Genomic DNA, 20,444 nt, shown 5'->3' on the forward strand with positions numbered 1-20,444 from the left:
TTAATAGTATAAGTGCTCGAAACAGCTACACTGTGCCAAACAAAAACGTTTGGACGAACTTAATGCAATGAATCCAAATGGTGTTATAAACTGAGTCCAGCAAAAAATTAAATGGACAAAATGAAAGGAAAAATTTTTGCAAGATGACCTCTAGGTCAGGGTATCCTCATTGATGTCAAAGAAATCTACCCCCTCCCCAAAACTAAGTAATGAGTAAAGGACATAGAGAATGTTTTTATAATCAAATTTGACTGTTGTATTTGCAAATGAAACTTAAAAATAAAAAGTATGCTTTTTACATATATATGATGATTTTGTAACTGTTATAAAGTTGTAAAGTGACTGCATAATACTGGATTTTTACTTCTTCTGTTATAGTTACATCTCGAAAAGTTTTGAGTAACATCGTTTCTATTCAACTTATATGATTTAAAATTTTGCCGTGATAGTGGCAGTTTCTATTTTAGTGGTATTATGTCCTCAGTAATGCTAAATTAGACAAACTTATGAAATCAAAACTTTTTTACTAACAGATCATCAGACAATCCTTTCGCTTTAAGTTTCAAAAAAAAAAACTTTTTAAAATTGAAAATATATCGATTGCGGAACATGGAAATACCAAAACTCACTCCTCAAATTTTTGATCTCAAGTATATGGGTAATTCTAAACTAATACTTATAAGCATGGGAAGAGATCTATTATAGTAGAGTTATGGAGAAAAAATATTGCCCAAAATGAAGGCAACCTTGCGTTATCAACTTTAAATTTAAATATTCCTATTTACAAATTAATCACCAAAAAGATCGTTAAAACTGAACATTAACTGAACGCTAAAACTAAAATATTTTTGTGATAAAAATAAAGCACTTAGAGGAAAAAGATTAAAAATAGATTTTGTATTTAACCTTGAATAATAAATTATTACTTGAGTCAATCGAATAAAAAGAAAATTGCCGTTTTATTTATTGAGAATAGAAATATTTGCATTCACTCTTGATAAAATTGAATTAAAATTATTTTACTGATTTATTTATTTCCCGAAGGATTAGGAATGATTAATAAAGATAATAAATTTCCGGACATTTAAAAGATGGGAAATATGCAATGCCTGTAATGACGTAGCAAAAATATTCATGGACTAACATGAAGTATTTCATTTTGCGATAAAAACCAAAGAAAAAGTTAAAACGTTTCTTTTGGAATGAACAAAATTTAAATAAGTAGTTTTTTTGGCAGTTATATATACTATATTGAAATTATTAATATATTCCTTAAAATGAACTTTTAAAATGCTAATTTTTCTTACATTAAATTTTTTTTAAACAGACAAAAATTTAAATAAGTTGTTTTTTAGGAGTTATTGAATTTTATTACATATTCCTTAAAACAAAAGCATAGTAAACGGAATTATAAAGCCTTATGCACTGCATAATCGGTTATTCTTAATTTTTTTTAGCATTATAGTTAGCTCCTTGTCCTGATGAATTTCAGTTAAAGTTAACACCTTGTCTTGATGAAATTGGATAGCAACTTTTTAAGGGAAGGAGCTTGTATAACTTCATTTTAGCAAGGGTTTACCTGATCCTATTTAGCCCTAATATACAGTACTTCCCAGAACAATTATTAAAAAAAAAGATTAAAGCTGAATTAAATTTTTCAAATAAGTTCATAAATAGGAGTTTGAGATTCTAGGATTTAACAGGCTTCAAATTAAAGTAAGTAAAATAAAAATTTTACCGTCCAAAAAACAAAAAAAAAAAAAAGCAAAAAAGGGATACGCTGTGCCCAGCAGTAAGTTATTATATTATAAATTTTGTCTTTCAGAGATACATGAAAATTGATAAAATGGTTCACAAATAAAAAATATATCAGTTCAATTCCGTAAATACAGTAAAGGTGAGAATCAACAGAGAGACTTTGATTCAGTTTTCTTCATCAATAGTGTACCGAGCACAGGGGTTCGTGTCGATTGCAGATGAATAAAACAGTCTTTAAAATTCCAAAAATTTATTATCAGAAATTTCTAGAAAATACCGAAATTTCCAACACTCAATTACAGCATGAATAACTGGCAAGTACACAACAAATCACAGGCTTTGAAACTTCAGACTCGATTCACAAGATTCACAAGAGACTCGCACATCAGAACACTACCGCAGTCACAAACACACCGTTTTCTACTCTGCGAGGAACACTCTTATTTATCTAGGTCAGAATACTAACTCTCTTAACTTAAGACATGATTCTTAGACTTTTCTCGTATAACTCCGTAAATATTACTGTTATCGCTTCGAAACTCGAATTTTCCCGAACTATCATATTGTCCCCAAAATGGTCGCTACGTTGCCAAAACTATAATTAAGTCGGCAAAAATGTCGCTAATTAAACTGTTTAATTTGGGTCCGTCTAAGATATTAAACCTTATAAAAAAAGAATATTCACAAAATTATAAACATATTTAAACATTTGTAACAATAAGTTGCTGCTATTTTGTATTATTTTTATGATTTATTTTCGGAACAATTATTGAATCAAATTCTTAAAAAGAACAAAACATTCCGCGAAAATTAAAATAATTCCACTTAATTAAGCAAAACGCTCTTTGCGCTTCACCTCCTTCAAATAAATGTCTCAGGTTTAAACATTTGTTTATTAATTTCAAAATGAAAGAGTTTTTAATGATAAGCAGAAATAGTTAACCTTTTTTTTCCTTATAAAATTTGTTTTCTTCTTCCCACTGCTGTTACTTTCGTACTTCTTTTAATAAATTGAGAACTGATGCGTATTTAATCTCTCATAAGATAATACTTTCGTTTTGAATTATTCATGATTCCAAGTAATTTTTAAGTTTAGTGAATAATGATAGTGAATTTGTAAGTTTATTGAATAATGATAGTGAATGTGAGAGTTTAGTGAATAAATTTGTAAGTTTAGTGAGATAATGAACATAATGTTTGTCAAGTAATACCAACTGTTCAACCGACAATTAATAGCTCTGGCTTAACTTTTTTGATGTGAAGTGCACTATTTAGTAAAATTCTGGAAATTCCGGTTGCACCAAATCTGAATGTATTAACAATTTTATCGAATTTAAATTATTTTTGGATGTATCAATTTCAAATTAAATTGATTTCACGTATTATGAGCAGTTGATGAAATAAATCCATAATATGATAAATTCAAGGCTAAATTTTGGGCAAGACTAGGAATACTTATATTATCTCTTTAAATGAAAACAACACTTAAAATTCTGAAGAATATCAAGAAATCCTCCTACAACACATTGTTACTCCGACCTTAAACCATTTTATCTTCAAATATGCAAACACAAAGAAAAACAAATGATAAATAACGTAATACATAAAATTATAATAATTAAATAATACACAAACATAAAATTTCAAACTATTTCCAAAAAAAAAGAAATCTACTAATTTTAAATGTTTAGTTGCCACAGATTTACGTGAATTGGGTTTACAACATAACAAATATATTAATCTAGATACCTAAAAGTTTTTTTTTTAATCTAAATATATTCTTTTATTAATTTTAATGCACAATTAAATCAAAGATTTTGTAATGAATTTAATTACATTTGTTGGATTACTGTTGCGTTGTTTTTAAACATATTTTAGAAAAGTATGTCTATTTGCTTTATGGAAAAATAAGTATTATTACAAACTCTTTTACTTCTATTTATTTGATGAAAAATAGTATTTAAAAAAATGTTTTTAGAAACATCAGAATTCCATGCAATGAGTTCATTTATAATAGAATTAAAACCATTCCTTCTATCGAATCTGTCAACAATGCAGATATTTTCTTTTTTTAAATACTTAATTGCAAAAATATTCAAGTATTATCTTCATGATCAAGAAACAATGTTAATTTTCGGCGATAAAGATTATTTTACAAAATTATATAATTTAGAAAATTAAAGATAAATAAATCCTCAATAATTCTAAAAACAAATTTGTTATTTAGTGCATAATTTTTTCATAATACTGCAAAAATATATTAATCAGGCGAAAATGTTGTTATTGCGTGTTATTTTATCCATGTGATTTTTATTACAATAGATAAGTTTCAATCTTTTTACCTTTATTAATTCCTGACTTAAAAGTTCTGCAAAAAGTTTTTTTCTGAATATTGCAGAATTATTATTAGCTTCGCTTATAGGGTTTGGTACAAAATCTCTTTGAAGTTGCTTAATATCACAATTAATTTAAGAAAAATTAGTTGAATAGTCATTGTGTTGTGCATAATTAATGTTTTATTAAGAATAAAACTTTTAAAAGCATTGATTAACTGCCCATATCTCTTCGGTAAATAGACTTCAAGGTTAAACGACTCTATTGGAAAATTTTAGTCAAAAACAATTAAGATCATTTAGAAAGCATTTTAGAATTTTACTAATGTATATGTGAAGTATATTTTTTTAGTTTATATCTTTAACAAAAATTCCTGAGTTCTAAATTTTCTATATTTTTCTTTTGTATTACGAGAGTTAATAATGTGTTTAAGATATTTATTAAGATATTCAAATTTTCCTTTTTCACACTGTCATTCCTATTCAGATATTTTTATGATATAGAGATCCCTCGTGTCTCTTATAGTTCGAAAGAAGATTTAAAAGTATTTCCTATTAATAGAATACTCACGATGGAACAAGTTCTAGAAGCTATTCCCTTTGTCGAACTCTTAAAAGTCCACCAATTAGCATTTATAAAGCTAATGATTCCTGATTTGCACCTCAACTTGGTACGAGAGGGAAACGACTTCGGGCGGCTAACACAGACAGGGGGGAGGGTAGATAAAACTGAACATAGCTAAAAGAGCTACTAGTTTGTGCTTTGAAAATGACTTAGAACGGCGATGATTTTGAACCTTATTGGTTCGACGAATCATTCAAAGAGAGTCAGTGAGAATGGGCAGAAATATAACAGTTTCTTCTAAAAAAAATTAATTGGACACTGCTTAAATACCAAGGTGGCAAAACTTTGAATGCAATAGCTGTAACAAAAATTTTGAACATCGCTTTTGAGTTTTTAAACACAATGGCAAGACAGAAAGAGGTGTTGTCTTTTACAGAGGGACTACCGAGAGAGCCCTGAATGAAAAGAGTAGAAGTAATAATAAAAATTAGAGTCTAAAAACATACGCAGAGGCTACCCTTAGACGGTAATAGAAACGACCAAGAAGCATTCAGACAAAAAAAAAATCCAAAAAAACATGTCTTAATGGTGAAGTCGAAAGGTGGTTTAACCCCTGAGGAAATAGAAGAAGCCTTAAAGGGAAAAAATTGACACAATAGAAGGTGAACTCAAAGGGAAATAGCTCAGAAAAACTCAGAAAGTTAATTTAAGGATTAAACTTGGCACTAGGCAAGACCAGCAATCTTAAAAGGGCAAATAGCCTGAATGAACAATTAATTTGCTAAGTGTCTCCAAGGAGAAAGCCTCGAATCATTATATTTGAGCTCCACGAAAAAGAAGGCTGAACCAAACACCTCAGAGGAAACAACAATGACTTTAAAGGGGAGAATTTGACGTCTCCTTCAACATAAAAGCAAAAAAGGGTGTCCATTGGGTGGTTACACTGCCTGGGATATTTCGAAAGATAATAAGAAAGGATGGAGTCAATGTCGGTTGGGAGACCCACAAGATTAAGGAGTACTTACGAGCCCTCAACGTAACAGATTAAGACATATGTCTGAAGATTGTGTTCACAACAAAACCTGCTCCAATTGTGATACAGTCGGAAATCATGCACGCGCCTGCAAAGGAAAAAGGAAATTTGTCAAATGCCACGAGACAAACCAAAATCTTTTGATTTGTCTCTGACCATAACTTATTAAGTAAGACCTGCTTGTCATACAAGAGAGCAAACCATAGGATTCAACAGAGAACTGACTTTGAGAAAACACAACTCAAGCATTTATCAGCCAGCTCTGGCATCTTCAATCGGATGTCATAAACCCATTGCAAATTTTGTATCAAGATTTGTACAAAATTTCGTACCAATTTAGTTTGCTCTACTTTCTGTAAATACGTTCTTTTGTTGTTTTCAATGAAGAAGGTTGATTATTCTTCTAGCTATAGGATTGCTCAGTGGAGTGGTGATTATCCTTCTGCTGTATACTTGGCTCTGTCCTTATCTGTAGTCGAGTTAACACTCACAGCTTTGTGAGTATTTGCAGTCGCAAATTGCATCTCTTCTGGTCCCCTTTTCTCTTGGGCGTGAATGTGGTGCTCTTCCTCGTGCGTGATTCGGGGCCTTGTGCTTGAGAGTCCGCGATTTGCTTGATGCTTTGGTGCTGAGTGGGCTTGTCCACGGCGACGATCTTCAATATTATTTGGCGTATAGGCCTTTTGAACCTGGGTATCCATAACTACTCTTTATGGTATAGATGAAATATTTCAGACGCTTTTTCCTACCAAACAATCTATAGAGGAAACATGTTTTTAACGCCTCAAATGTAGCTCAATAGAGAAAAATATACAATTTTTTACAAGATAAAAATTAGTTAATACGGGATATTGAAAATTAGTTGTAAATCGAGTTTCATTTCAAGCATTAAAAAATTATAATGTGAATGGACATTATATGATAACATGTGAATGGACATTGTATGATAACAAAACTAACTATGAATAAAATAAGTAACTTACAAAATAATTATAATCTATTTCTAGAAACGTTTCAGCTTATTATTGTGGCTTCTGACACATGCAGAAATGGTCATTTCAATTGAAATTAATAAACCTCTTAAACATCTATTTAATAAGGGGCTGCTTGTAAAATTTGTAATCAATGCGAATGCATACTGTTATACATTTCAACAATATAATTCAAAATCTTACTTTACATAAACATAGATGGAATTTTGAACAAATCTAATTACACTTACTAGACTTGCAAAATCCAACAAATATTATTAAATGCACTATAAATATAAATATATAAATAATAAAAATGTAAAAATAATAAAATTATAAAAGTAACATAAATAAATAAAAAATTTCAAAAATTTTACTAAACAAAGAATTTTTATTTTTATTATCAAAAAAGGTATCAACTTTTATCTTTGATTTTCTTAGTACAATATGAAACAAATTAACTTTTTTAAATGTAATGCTTACTTTTTAACATTTAATATGCATTGCATGTTATATGTTAATTATAAACATTCATAATTATTTAATAAATTAAGTGTTTATGTCGCAGTGTATTTTAAATTTAAGTTGCGAATAAAAATATTTCAGCTTGAAAATTTTCGTTAAGGTAAGCATTTTGTATTTCATGTCGAATATTCAGCTATTCTGTAAAACCAATTCCACAAATATCGGAAAAGTTGAGTTTTTAAAAGTTTTAGGAACTTTTCAAAGCATTTTAGAATTCGAAAATTGATTTTTCTTTTATCCAAAAAACCGTCTTTCCTTCCTTCTATGAAAAACGGACACTGGAAATACAATTCATTTAAAAAAAATGCAGTAAATTGAAGGAAAAAAAGAATTTTAAAAAATTAAATTTTAAATTTTAAAACCGAATACCATTGGAGGTCTAAAAAAATATTTGATTAAGTACAAAATAAATGATCTAATTTCTTTCCAAAGAATACACTTGTGATTTTTTTTTATTTCATAGAATTATGCATTTAATTTTTCAACATTAATTTTAATTTCAATTTTGCTATACTCTAAAAAATTAGCAAAAACAGTCAGTGGCAGTCAAAAAACGTTCCAGTTACCAAAAAAACCTTAAAAAACAGGTCTGTCTGTAAATATTTTATCGTAAATTGTTTGACTATGGACAGTAAAGGAAAGTTTAGCTGATAAAATTATTTTCAGTTCGAGGCTTGATGTTGTATGGAACTGTGGAGATTTTTTTGTTATAAATCACAGTGAATCGCAGTGTGACGTGTGAAACGAAGCGAAATAGTGTAGTGTTGCTGTTTGTCATGGAGGGAAAGTTGCGTGTTCACCATTGTAGAAAGACTGCGTTCGAATCCGGTAATTTTGTATCTGTGGCTTGATTCTAAAATTATCATTGAAAAAGGTATACAACCCCGAATTGAATTTGGAAGCTCTGTATAATAACCAGGAAAATTAATGGCAAGCTCTACTAATTTCCAGAAGTTAGTTATAATTACGAGCAAAAGGATATTTTCTCAAAGAAAGAAAAATAATACATTTTTATTCTTCTAGTAATTCCACTTGATGTCTGAAAATAGCAAAAGATATTCAACTCAAACTATGTATTTCACACAGGATTAAAACTTTGTATGGTTCAAAATATATTTGAAATATTAAGAAAGAGTCTTAAATAAAATAGAAGACATTTTAAAGTTAGCAAATTTTCGGAAAATAGGGGAGGACAAGCCTATTTTATCATAAGAAGAAATCAAACTGTCTAGACTTCTAGACTCAATCTGTTTTTTTTTTATAAATTGTCTAACCAGCGGAAGATAACGAAGTTATTACATTTTGATGAGTGTTGATAAGTTGGCTTATTTGATATTTATTGTTGTTTAGATTTGTTGGCTTATTTAATATTGATTGATTTATTTAATTTAGCAACTTAAAATAAACCTAGCAGTAGAATTCGTGAAGAATAATGCAATATAACTTTTATCAATATGGCATTGGCCAAATGAAAAAGGTAAACAAAAAGATGTTATCCATTCTGTTGGCAAAATATTTTGTAACATTTCAAATAGTAAAGAAAAATACATGTTATTTCCATTGTTGTTCATTTTCGATAAAAATTCAAAAATATACATAATAGAATTGATTTTGTGTTAAATGTAAATATAATGTTCATTAAATAATTAATATTATCATTAAAAATGCTTTAATTTCTGAAAATAATCAGATGTAAGTAAATTATGGTCTTTTTTTTTTGATCAATAACTTCCCATAAGCAAAAAAAAAATTTTTTTTTTCTACTCAAAACTAACTTAGTAGTAACAGAAATAATATTGGTAATTTCCTGAATTCTGAAGCTATAATTTGTAAATAAAATTATTTCATGAAGCTAATTAGAACAATATTTTTTTCATATCACCTTTAGTTTTAACAATCCAATTTACTGCTATTGATTCACTTTTATTAAAAACCATTGTCACAGCCTAATCGTACTTATTTTTCGAAACATTTTCAGTGTAATAAATGAAAAATGCTTTTTTTCAATTAGTTTTATTCATAAAAATGGGGGAGCTACAAAAGAAAGGAAACATAATTATACTTCTTGAATGACTAATAAAAAGTTTTGAGGCATTTATTCATTTTTATTCTTATTATTTAGTGCAACTCTAAAAATTCCTAATAACACAGTTTTGCAAGTCTTAAATTATGAAAGAATTATAACAATATAATGATCGCTTGTCGAGCAGATTTTAAATATGTCATCCAATTTTTGACAGCAACATAAAGATTTTATACGTTGATTTTTAGGCAAATGAGGCATTATCTCTTGATTAATTTTAATATTACAATAAAATAAAAGTTACACTCAATGAAACAAACAGCTTCGAAGCTATAAAGATGCCTCAGTCGATTGAAGTGAGCAAATGATAACAAAATCAAACTGTTTAAATACATTCATCAATTCTTGATTGTTTAGTTCTATCAACTTGGGATAGCTTTTATTTAATTCAGCGAAGTCAAAAATTTCTAGATAAATATTTCAGTCTCTTTCTACGAATAAGAGTCATTTTAAGCTAAATTTAAAAATCACATGTTAATTATTATATTAAGTTGATTTAATTAACAGTTCATTTTGCAATGACAAAATACAAAATGTGAGCGAAATCATTCGAATAGTTCTTAAGAAATCGAATTTTAAAAATACGGCTTTCTTAAAATTCGATTTCTCAAGGACTATTCAACCGAATTTATTCAAATTTTGTATTTAGTCAAGTAAAAATGCATCCTTTAAAATTATGCAAAAAATTGCATGCCTTACAATTCAAGCCATTTTTCGACCATTAATAAATAAAAAATCTTTATAAAAAGTTATATTTTTAATGTAATTATCTTTGAATGAACCAATTTTATAGCTATGTAAAAATTTTTTTTTAATTCGATTGAAGGTTTCCCCGATATGGCAAAATATGAAAAAAAAAATAAAATTAACATTAAGGAATCCAAAACTTGTTCGTACTTCAGGAAAAATATGTTTTTGTGTCTGATTCCGTAACTTAAAATATTGTCTGCACTAATTAAGCATATTTGAGGTTATCCGCTCGAGCCATTAAGATTTAGTCCTAGAACGAGACGATCCGATCATTAAATCAAAAGCTATTCAGGGTGATTCGCTTCTTGTTTTGCTCACTATACAATGTAATCTGAACGTGACAGCATTAGCGCTCTGAAGAGTCGATACAGGGTGAAACGATGCGCAGCAGAGAATGTATTTGAGAGAACACGTAACACATTGAAGATCTTCTCGCAACGTTTTAAAGCTTACGATATGAGTCAGATAAAAGTGTTTTTGGTCAAAAATAGCACTTAAAATTTCGTTTTCGACACAACTGTTATGGTAATACTATGAATAAGGTTACGGGATCAAAATGCACGTTGCGTAATCACAAAAATGTACGAAGAGCTTTTTAGTGTGAGAAAGGGTATGACCATTTTTGCTCGCCATTTTAAAATAATTTTGACAGCTAGCTGCAGTTGACGCTCTAAGAAGCATGCCAGATCATGTGCATGACACATTTACATGCCTGCAAGCTTTCATTCTTACCAAGAATGGATTTTCCAAGTTGTAATATGTTACCCAAAGGTATATTTATATTTTGACCAGGTTGAAGTCCGCTACAGTAAAGATTACTATGCTTATATACTTTTGTTGTAATTATTTATATGTAGTGGTGGTCAAACTCACTTATAATTATTTTTATAATTCAAAACATTTAATGGAATAACGCGATTTTTGGTAAATATGAAAATAAAATCTTCCGAAAGAACCGGAACAGTTGTTAAATTTTGCAATTAAATCATCAACATAAAGTGAACCAACTACTGCCAGTGATAGCGTATTCAAAAAGAGAAAAACATGTATGATGAAAGGGATAACGCTTGATAGTTTTACGTAAAAATAAAAGATGGATGAATTGACTGTAAGTTTCATGTCGTAGTGAGTCATTAGGATTTGTGTCTCGATCGTACACCTTCTCAATATACATAAAAGGTAGATGGAAAATGGTTACGACGAGCAAAAGCTTTACGAATTTGCGACTCTAGAGCAGCGATGCTATCGACCGTGGATGTTCACTTACGAAAACCATTTTGAAAGTTAAGAATGAGCCATTTCTTTCAAAGTTAAATACCAGGTATGTGCAATTCAGGGTTTAATGACACAAGGTCTAAAAGAAGACACGCTGCACCAAGCAATCGGTTTTATAACAAATCACAAAATAAGATGTATACTGTAAATTTCTCGCGCTGAAATTCAGGAAACTGATATAATTGTATAGAACGTAACAGATGTGTTCAAAAGTGAATAAAATTCGATAAAACAGATCAAGTAAAATACATTTGTAGAATTAGATAACGCGATGAATACTTTAAAATAGTGCTAAGTTAAATACACTTGAAAGTGGATAAAGTCAATGAAAATGATAAGCACTATAAAACAGATACATAAATGGCAGATAAATATAAAATAGATACATATAAAACAGATACATATAAAACAGATACATGAAGATGAGACAATCGAATATGGCAGATTCGGAGATGGGTTAGTTTAACGCTTGCACGCTGTTGACGCAATACGTGGAAGGGATTGAAATTAGATTTAACAGAGTACAAATAGAAATGCCAAACAACGCTCTTCACAAATCACTATGGCAATACTACAGAAATTGGAGCCACTTCATGATTCTCCATACTGACTTGATCTAGCCTTCTCAAACTATCACTTCGTTCTAAATGTGGACAACTTTTTCAAAGAAAAGCAATTTTTTTCCTAAAATGCTGCAAGATTAGCTTTTCAGAAATTTATTGCCTGCATAAATTTTATCTCCCTTGCCTTATATGGCGAGTGAGATAACATGCCGCTTCAAGACAAAACTTTATGGAAAATATGGGTGCACACTTTGAATTAAAATGTACCTTTTAGTTCTTAATTGAAAACCTAATAATACGATTGCTAGAACTATCCTGCTTTTGCAAAAGAAGCATTCATAATAAAACACTTGTGTTGTGTCACACACACAGTACCTTTTTTTGGAAGAGTCATTCTTTGAAAAGGCTGCGTGCATAAATGGGTTAAATACTTGTTTGAGTAAACTGAAGATTAAGTTCAAGTGAAAAAATACAGTATAATTTTATATGTGCAATACTTAATACAATTTAACACGTTTTAACTGGCATTATAGTACATTAATTTAATTAATTATATTTTATTTGTATTTCGTAATTTAACAAATTTTATTTGATACGTCAGTTAGAGCTTTGTTTTGTCAAACCTGTAGTTGAAAAGAACACGCTTTCAACGAATACAGATGCGATTTCGCCAATGGGTCGTAAAAAAACTCTTTTTTTTTTTAATTTTTTTTCAATCTTCTCCTCCATCTCTAACAGCGTGTGTCACTCGAAATGAAACAAAATAGTGATTTACGATGTGATTTCTGACAGCAAAATTGGTAGTCAGTGGTCCATCAGGGCTTCGTTATTCGAGAAACTGAATCTGGCAACATCGACCTTAGCTATTACAGCGGTCGTCTGCTCGATTAATATTGATATCCGTGACTATCATTTCAAGGAATCAATAATAGAATGATAAAATGTATGACTATGAAAACAATTCTTAAAATCTCGACCAAAAAGAGTCAAAAAACTTTTTTGCGTTTAGTAAATATATTTTTTCTTTAAAGTTCCCCTATCAGTTAGCATGGGAAAACCGGTTTTGCTATGCAGAGAAGACTGCAGGTTAAAATGCGATTTTTTACGTGCAGAACCGTCAGTGGGTTAAAAAAACGAAACAATCTAAAAATATGGGTTTATTTCTCATCAAAAAGTTAATTATTTTGATCACAGTAAGGGACAGTTCCGAGCAAAATATAATTGTAAATAAAGACTATAAAACCTAGCAAAATATCTTTAGTTTATTGTTATCGTTTGACATTGAAAAAAAGTCATATTCCATCAATAATTCGAAATGAAACTAAGTTGTTTTTTTCGTCATAGCAGTAATTTTAATAACTAGGAGTCTCCACCTCCAGCGCCCATCACTTCCCGTGATTGCGTCTCTTTTTTTTCTTTCATTAACAATAAAAAATCGCTCTCAGCAACACTTGGAGAAAGAACTATAATTTAAATAATAGAATACAGATTTAATAAAATAAAAAATAAATTGTTTTGCGTTTAAATTATTATTTCGATTCAAGGAAAAAAATGGGCTATTTTACAAATGAGAAGTCTAAAAAATATGAAGCAGTCAACGGAGTTTCGGAAACCTTTGTTTACACGAAGAATGCTGGAATTATGACACAACTCAGTATTTAAGAGAATAGTAATATCACGATACAGTTTTAAATAAAAAAATATATGTATAAATATTTATTAAACTTCAGAATAAACAATTAAGGGTTATGATTAACAAATATATTATCACTTAGAAAGAAACCTTGATTGTGTGAAAATAAATCAAAGTAATTAGGGTCCATAAGATCTGCTCATTTGAATCTAATGAAAGAGATTTGGAAATCATCAAAAGTATTTTGTAAGAACATCGAACTAACAGAAACCCATTTTTGGCTGGAACACTATGCGTTACGTAAGCAAATAATACACTGAACTAGAAAAAAAATCAACAATTATTTCTAAGTTAAAGAAATCAACGGGAGAAGGTAATCTTGAATTTTTTTTATTTCTAATCTGACATTCATTTACTTCGGCAAGTGAAATATTGCGAAGCTAAAAGTACTTCAAGAACAAGTACCTTCCAAAGAATCATCAGTGTAACTGTACATACCGCAATCACCAGGGCGCCAGTTAAGAATGTTTCTCTTCTTCTTCTTTCTACCTGACGATAGAATAAATGTGGTTTTTTTACACTTACGATGTGTTTCACTCTTAGTAGAGATAATAAAAGAATCCCTCTATTGTCAAAGCAATTTAGGTTTTCTTTTCCATATAAGATGAAGGTGTAGATGTACAATAAAATGTTCAGGAAATTGGTAGAACGCCGAAAGTTTATTTTTTAAATTATATTAAACTGGAGCATTATTAGAAAATAATAAATTCTTAACTGAAACTAATTTATGTTCGAAACTGTTTTTGGAAAGTACTTGAAAGTAGACATTAATTAAATTTTAAGTACCTTTAAAAGTAGCAGAATCAGTTCCAAAATACTATAGTTTACAGTTAGTTGGGATTACATGAAAACTAAAGATAGAATTGATTCATGAAAACGATTCTGTTGGAGTTTATAAGATTATGGGATTATAAAGTTTACGGGAAAAGTATAACTTTCTCTAACTTACCAATTTTACGAATATATATATATATAATATGTTANAAAATACTATAGTTTACAGTTAGTTGGGATTACATGAAAACTAAAGATAGAATTGATTCATGAAAACGATTCTGTTGGAGTTTATAAGATTATGGGATTATAAAGTTTACGGGAAAAGTATAACTTTCTCTAACTTACCAATTTTACGAATATATATATATATATGAAGAATAACCGTATATCCTGTTGAAATTGAGTTTGAAGCAAAAGCTCTACTATATATAAAGTAAGATAATTACTGCCAAATATTTTTTAGTTGAATTATAATTGTTAAGACCATCAAAGCTATCAATTGCCAGTAAATCAAGTGGTTTATCAACAGGAGACATTGCTTGTAAAAGCCCAAATCATTTTCGTAGGGACATTTTATTCATTTGACATGCGTGACAATGCTTAATAAATTTAGTTATATCAGAAGTAATGTTGGCAAATAATAAGCAGAAGTTAATAAATTAATTGTTTTTTGAATACCAGGATGTTCCAATTTTTAATGAGCAATTTTGAGCAATTTTAACTGTAATGAAAATGTAGTGCAACTTTGGTAAATCCTCTTTTACGAAAGCATAATATATTATTAATTTCGTCAAATTTTCCAGTTAAATTGTCACTTTTTAGAGCCTCAATAATTTCATTTAATTGCTAAATATGTAATACTTGACTTCCATCATTGTTTACATTCGCGTTTGAATCTGGTGTTTCTTTTGGTCGGTTTTTCTCGGAAGCATATCCGCTTCAATATTTGTACTACCTTTAGTATATTTTACTACGTAATGATTTATGCTTAAATGTAATAACCAGTAAAATAATCTCCCGTCGAGAGTTTTGAAATTTTTGAGCCACACCAAGGCTGCATTGTCTGTATGTATATAGTAAATTTTTCCCCGAAAAGATAATTCTGAAATTTATTTTAACTATCCACAATAGCGAGATATTTCAGCTCAGTGATGCAATCATTAGTTTCATAATCTTTTAATGAGCGAGAGTGGAACGCTATGGGATACAAAACTCTAGAGACATCACATTGTTTTTAAACGGCGCCTATACCATTGTACTAATAGCATCAACAAATATTTGACAATCATAAAAGGGATTAAATATTTTCAAAATTTGTTTATTAATCAGCAATGATTTTAGCATCTCAAATGATTGTTGACATTCCATCCCACTCCATTTCCAATTAGTATCTTTTTTTTAACAAGTTATTTAGTGGATTTCGAATTTTTGAATATTTATCTATAAATTTGTCATAGAGAATAAAAACCATCGTGAAAATTTTACATTTGTAGGATGTTTTAATTTTTTGATTACTATTACTAATTTATTATTACTTGGTGTTACACTTCCATTAGTTATTTAATATCTTAGAAAGTAACTTTTTTTCTTTCAAAAATTAACATTTATAAAGTTTTATGTTATATTTTTTTGCTTACGTATTTCAAAAATTTGTTTAATACGATCTAAATGTTCTGAATAACTGTTAGAATAAATTGTTGCGTCATCAAAATAAGTTTTATTTTATATTTTCTTGCTTACGTATTTCAAAAATTTGTTTAATACGATCTAAATGTTCTGAATAACTATTAGAATAAATTGTTGCGTCATCAAAATTGTTCGTTACAAATTTAATTTTATAATTCAGTATTCTATGAATAGTTCGTTGGAAAATGCTTGGAGCATTCTTCCAACCAAAAGGTAAACGTAACTACTCATACAACCAATGACGTGTAGCAAATGCTAATTATTTTGTGTCTTCTGGGTGTACTTTTAAATTTCAATAACCGGAATTTAAAACGATTCTACTGAAAAAAGAGCTCTGGGCTAATTTATCACTTAATGATTATAATTAGGTTCAACATCCGGCTTCGTCACTTGGTTTAATTTTCTGAAATCTACTTATAACCTACTTTTTTTTCTTTTTTAAACAGAAGTGTTACTGGGGCAGAGTATGGTGAAGAACTTTCTTTTATTATGTTACGTTTTAATTAAATTCCGAATGTGGCTTCTATCTCTTCCTGTTGTTTTGGTGATGTTTTATATGGCTTCGAAGTCTGATGTTGACCTCACTCGTTGTGATTCTATTCCAATTTCCTCAGCGTCAAATTTATGTTTAGCAGAAATGCTCTCATATAGATTGAAAATTCCAAGAGAATCAGAATTTTTTATGTTTTCTATCAATTCTGTTATTTTATGGATATCATCCCGATAAATTGTGTTTCCATCATCAGAATTTATTTCAGAAACATTTGAAATCTTTAGACCTACCTACTTTAACTTTTTCTTTTCTTTATTGTTTGTTTAATGTTCTCCCTTTCTGTTTTATTCTTCCGTTGTTTGCTGTTGCTAACACTTATTTGCAATGAATTTTAAGTTATAACTTGTAAAGACAAGATCAGACAAAGATTTTCCAGAGAAAACAAAGATTTTCCAAAGGGGAGAAAGTAATCAATTTTCTGTTTCCCTGAGAAACAATTTGCTTTATACTATTTATAACGATGTGAAAATCACATAATGATTGTATCCCCAGTATGGCCCAGTATCGAAATTCAGTCGATCTAACCAAATCACCAATTTTTAATTAAGGATACACTTTTTTGCAAGTGTTAAGTTTTCTCTAGTTTAGATCACTTTTATTCCTTTACAGCTTTTACCAGGAAAATTCAATTTCAATATAATAAGATCGGATATCAAATTGATTGTTCATCCCGTATCTTAGTTTAACATTAATATTTGCATGAGTCTCGAGTTATCTTTGTTTTTTATTTCATCCTTATGTTGTACGGATTGTTAACTTTCTACGCATTCTGACACAAGTAATTGATACTAGTGATTGTTTGATGTTCCTGTTTTTTCTTTAGTTATAGCAGGATTACTTCAGTTTGTTTCTAGTGATCGAACAGGATTGCTTCCCGTGATATGCTTTTCGTGGGCCAATTTTTCACAAAATTTACAGTGCGCGTAATTTTTTAATAACAAAATTTACAAAATTTAAGTTTCGTGATTAATATCTATTATTTATTCTATCCGTGCAAATTTGGTCAAATATCTTTCATACATTTTTAAAATCTTTTAAATTAGTTGACCGATATAATATAGTTTTATTATCTACTGTATCGGTAATGCCATTAATACAATATCTCATCAAAGCTTGAGCATCAATTTTACTCTGACTTGCAATTTCTGTTAATTTTAAAAAAATATTCTTCCACCGTTGCATGCGCACGCTTTTTTTATATTATGCAATAAGGGTGGCTACGAAAAAGTATCAAAGCATTTTTGTGTACACACCTTTTAGCATATACCAATTTATGTAAAAGAGATAAATAAAACAATTTAGTCTGACTTTCAAATAATTCGAACCATTACTTAACTTTTCATGTTTTTTTTTACCTTCGAAAAGTGGAACAACTGCTCCAAAATCTAAAAAATTTAGTTTCATTTGCACTATGTTTTACATTTAAATTATCTAATTCTACATCAACATAAATTTCAGCATTATTAAAATTACTAGAAGTTCGTATTGTTTTAGAATTAATAAATTCCAGTTCCATATAAATTCCACTATTTCTAACACCATTATGATTATCACCGATATCACACTCATGATTTCTTTGCTCTTTCTTATTTTCAGTTGTAAATTTCTTAAAAAAATTCGTTAAAACTAACACAATTAATAATAATGAGAAACATAAGTAACGCAAACAGTAAGAGAATATTAATATAATATACCTCAATCTTTTCTATCATTTAAGCTCATCAAGTTTAAGAAAATTCACTTCTATAAATTTATGAACAATTTCTAATATGAAACCTGATGAGTATTATAATTTAAAAAAATATTTAATCCATAATGTATCCAACGAAATACGAAGAAACAAATGAACTTCTTCTTAAAAAACTTTAAAAAAAAATTGCTTTTAGAAACAGATTAGATTTTTCTAAAAATAACCTACCCATTTAGAAGAATAGTATGTATCCACATAATATTATTAAAAAATAATAATTCACAGTATAAAGGTTTTACTTCAAAATTTTACGGGAAGATGCACGAAAAAAAAGAAAAATACTTTTTCATAATTTCAGTTTTTGGAGTCTTCAATAAAGTTTTCATATCTCATGATTATACAGAATTATACAGATGGCTTACTCAATGATTCTGAAAATGCAATGATTTTTTGACGAAAATTTGTTGTTTCATATTAATTCTTTCACGATTGTATATTTTCGACATGAGCAGCGTGATAGAATATTTTATCTTTCTTTTTTCGCTGATTGATGACCCAATTGCATCTTTTTCGAATTTCTTCTTTTGGGAAGGAAATAACAGGAATCTTCTGGCTTTTCTTAACATCAACAGGAACTTGAGTGAATTATAAGTTCAATAATATTTTTGTTTTAATCTTTTTTTCTGTTTCAGAAAGAGTAATTGCGTTTCAACATTTTCTTTCCCTCGTCTCTTTTTCTCATTGTTTCAAATATATTTTAAAATTTACTTTGCTACCCTAAGATACTAATTAAAGAATTATCAGCTGGTAAGAATGTATGATCTTAATTGAAAAAAAAAACGCAAATCATTTCCGCAGAATGAAGAAACAAGTTGACTTCTTTTTAGTTTTATTTAGCATCTTATGATGAATTCTTAAGAACTAGGTTTCCCTCAACAAGGTCTTGTAGTTTGGCCATTTAGGCCGTAGTTTTGCTAGTAGTTACATTACGAAAAAGCCACGCATTTTCGATGGCTTCTGCTATTTACACAGAAATTCTGAAAGGGAATTGGTTGTACGACCTTTAGAAATTTTATATTTTGATATGTTCCAAACATTTAGAGATTTTGATATGTTCCAAAACATGACGTCGTTCAGAGGATAGAGAATTTTTTGGATTTTTTTAATGATTATGTTTCTAAGAATTATCACCCATTAACTTTAGAAAGCATTCTTTTAATTGACATTTTGATTCTTTATGACTGTTTGTGAAAAAACGATTTCTACGTCTTAAAATTAATAAGAAAAATTTATTTTAAGCTTATGATTTAATGTAAGAAAGACTCGTATGAGACATTCTATAATCTATCTATCTATCTATCTATCTATCTATCTATATATATATATACACCGAAGAGCCATTACATTATGACCACCCTGCTAATAACATGTAGGACCACCTTTAGCCCTCAAAGTTGCTAGCACCCGCCGTGACTTTGATTCCACAAGGTGCTGATAGGTAGTCTGAGGTATCTGGTACCAAGCGCTCACCAACTGGTCCTGCAATTCCCTCACATTGCAAGGGGGTAGCGCTGCAGCACGAATTTGGTTTTTCAAGTAGGACCACAAATGCTCTATTGGATTAAGGTCAGGTGAATTTGGGTGCCAAGACATGACTTGAAAGTCACTGGAATGTTCCTCGAACCAATCCATGACGATTCGACCCTTATGACATGGTGCATTATTCTGACGGTAAACACCACCCCCCGCAGGAAAAACTGTTGCCATGAATGGATGAACCTGGTCTTCAACAATGTTCAAGTAGCTTACAGACATCAGGGACTGTTCTATGAGGATTATGGGTCCTTATGTGCCCCATGAAAACATTGTTCCTGGGCGAGAAACCATGAAAACCTGAGCGAACCCATTGTTACAGATGGAGGGTGGTCATAATATGTAATGGCTCTTTGGTGTATTTATGTATACACTAATCCGATATTGATAGAATATCGTAGGGAGTTTTTGAAAATGTGTAGAAGAAGAATCTAAGCTATATTCTGAGAAAACAGCAAAATAATATAATTTTACATTTTTGTTACGTTAACTTCAGTGAAATTTAACTACTGTACACTAACCAAATGCGAAAATAAATTTCTACAAAATTAAGTAGTAGTTTTATTTTTTTGAAATTAAGTTTTTTCTTTCACTCT

Source organism: Parasteatoda tepidariorum, chromosome 4 (genome assembly GCF_043381705.1).
Source record: "Parasteatoda tepidariorum isolate YZ-2023 chromosome 4, CAS_Ptep_4.0, whole genome shotgun sequence".
NCBI classification, from domain to species: Eukaryota; Metazoa; Arthropoda; class Arachnida; order Araneae; family Theridiidae; genus Parasteatoda; species Parasteatoda tepidariorum.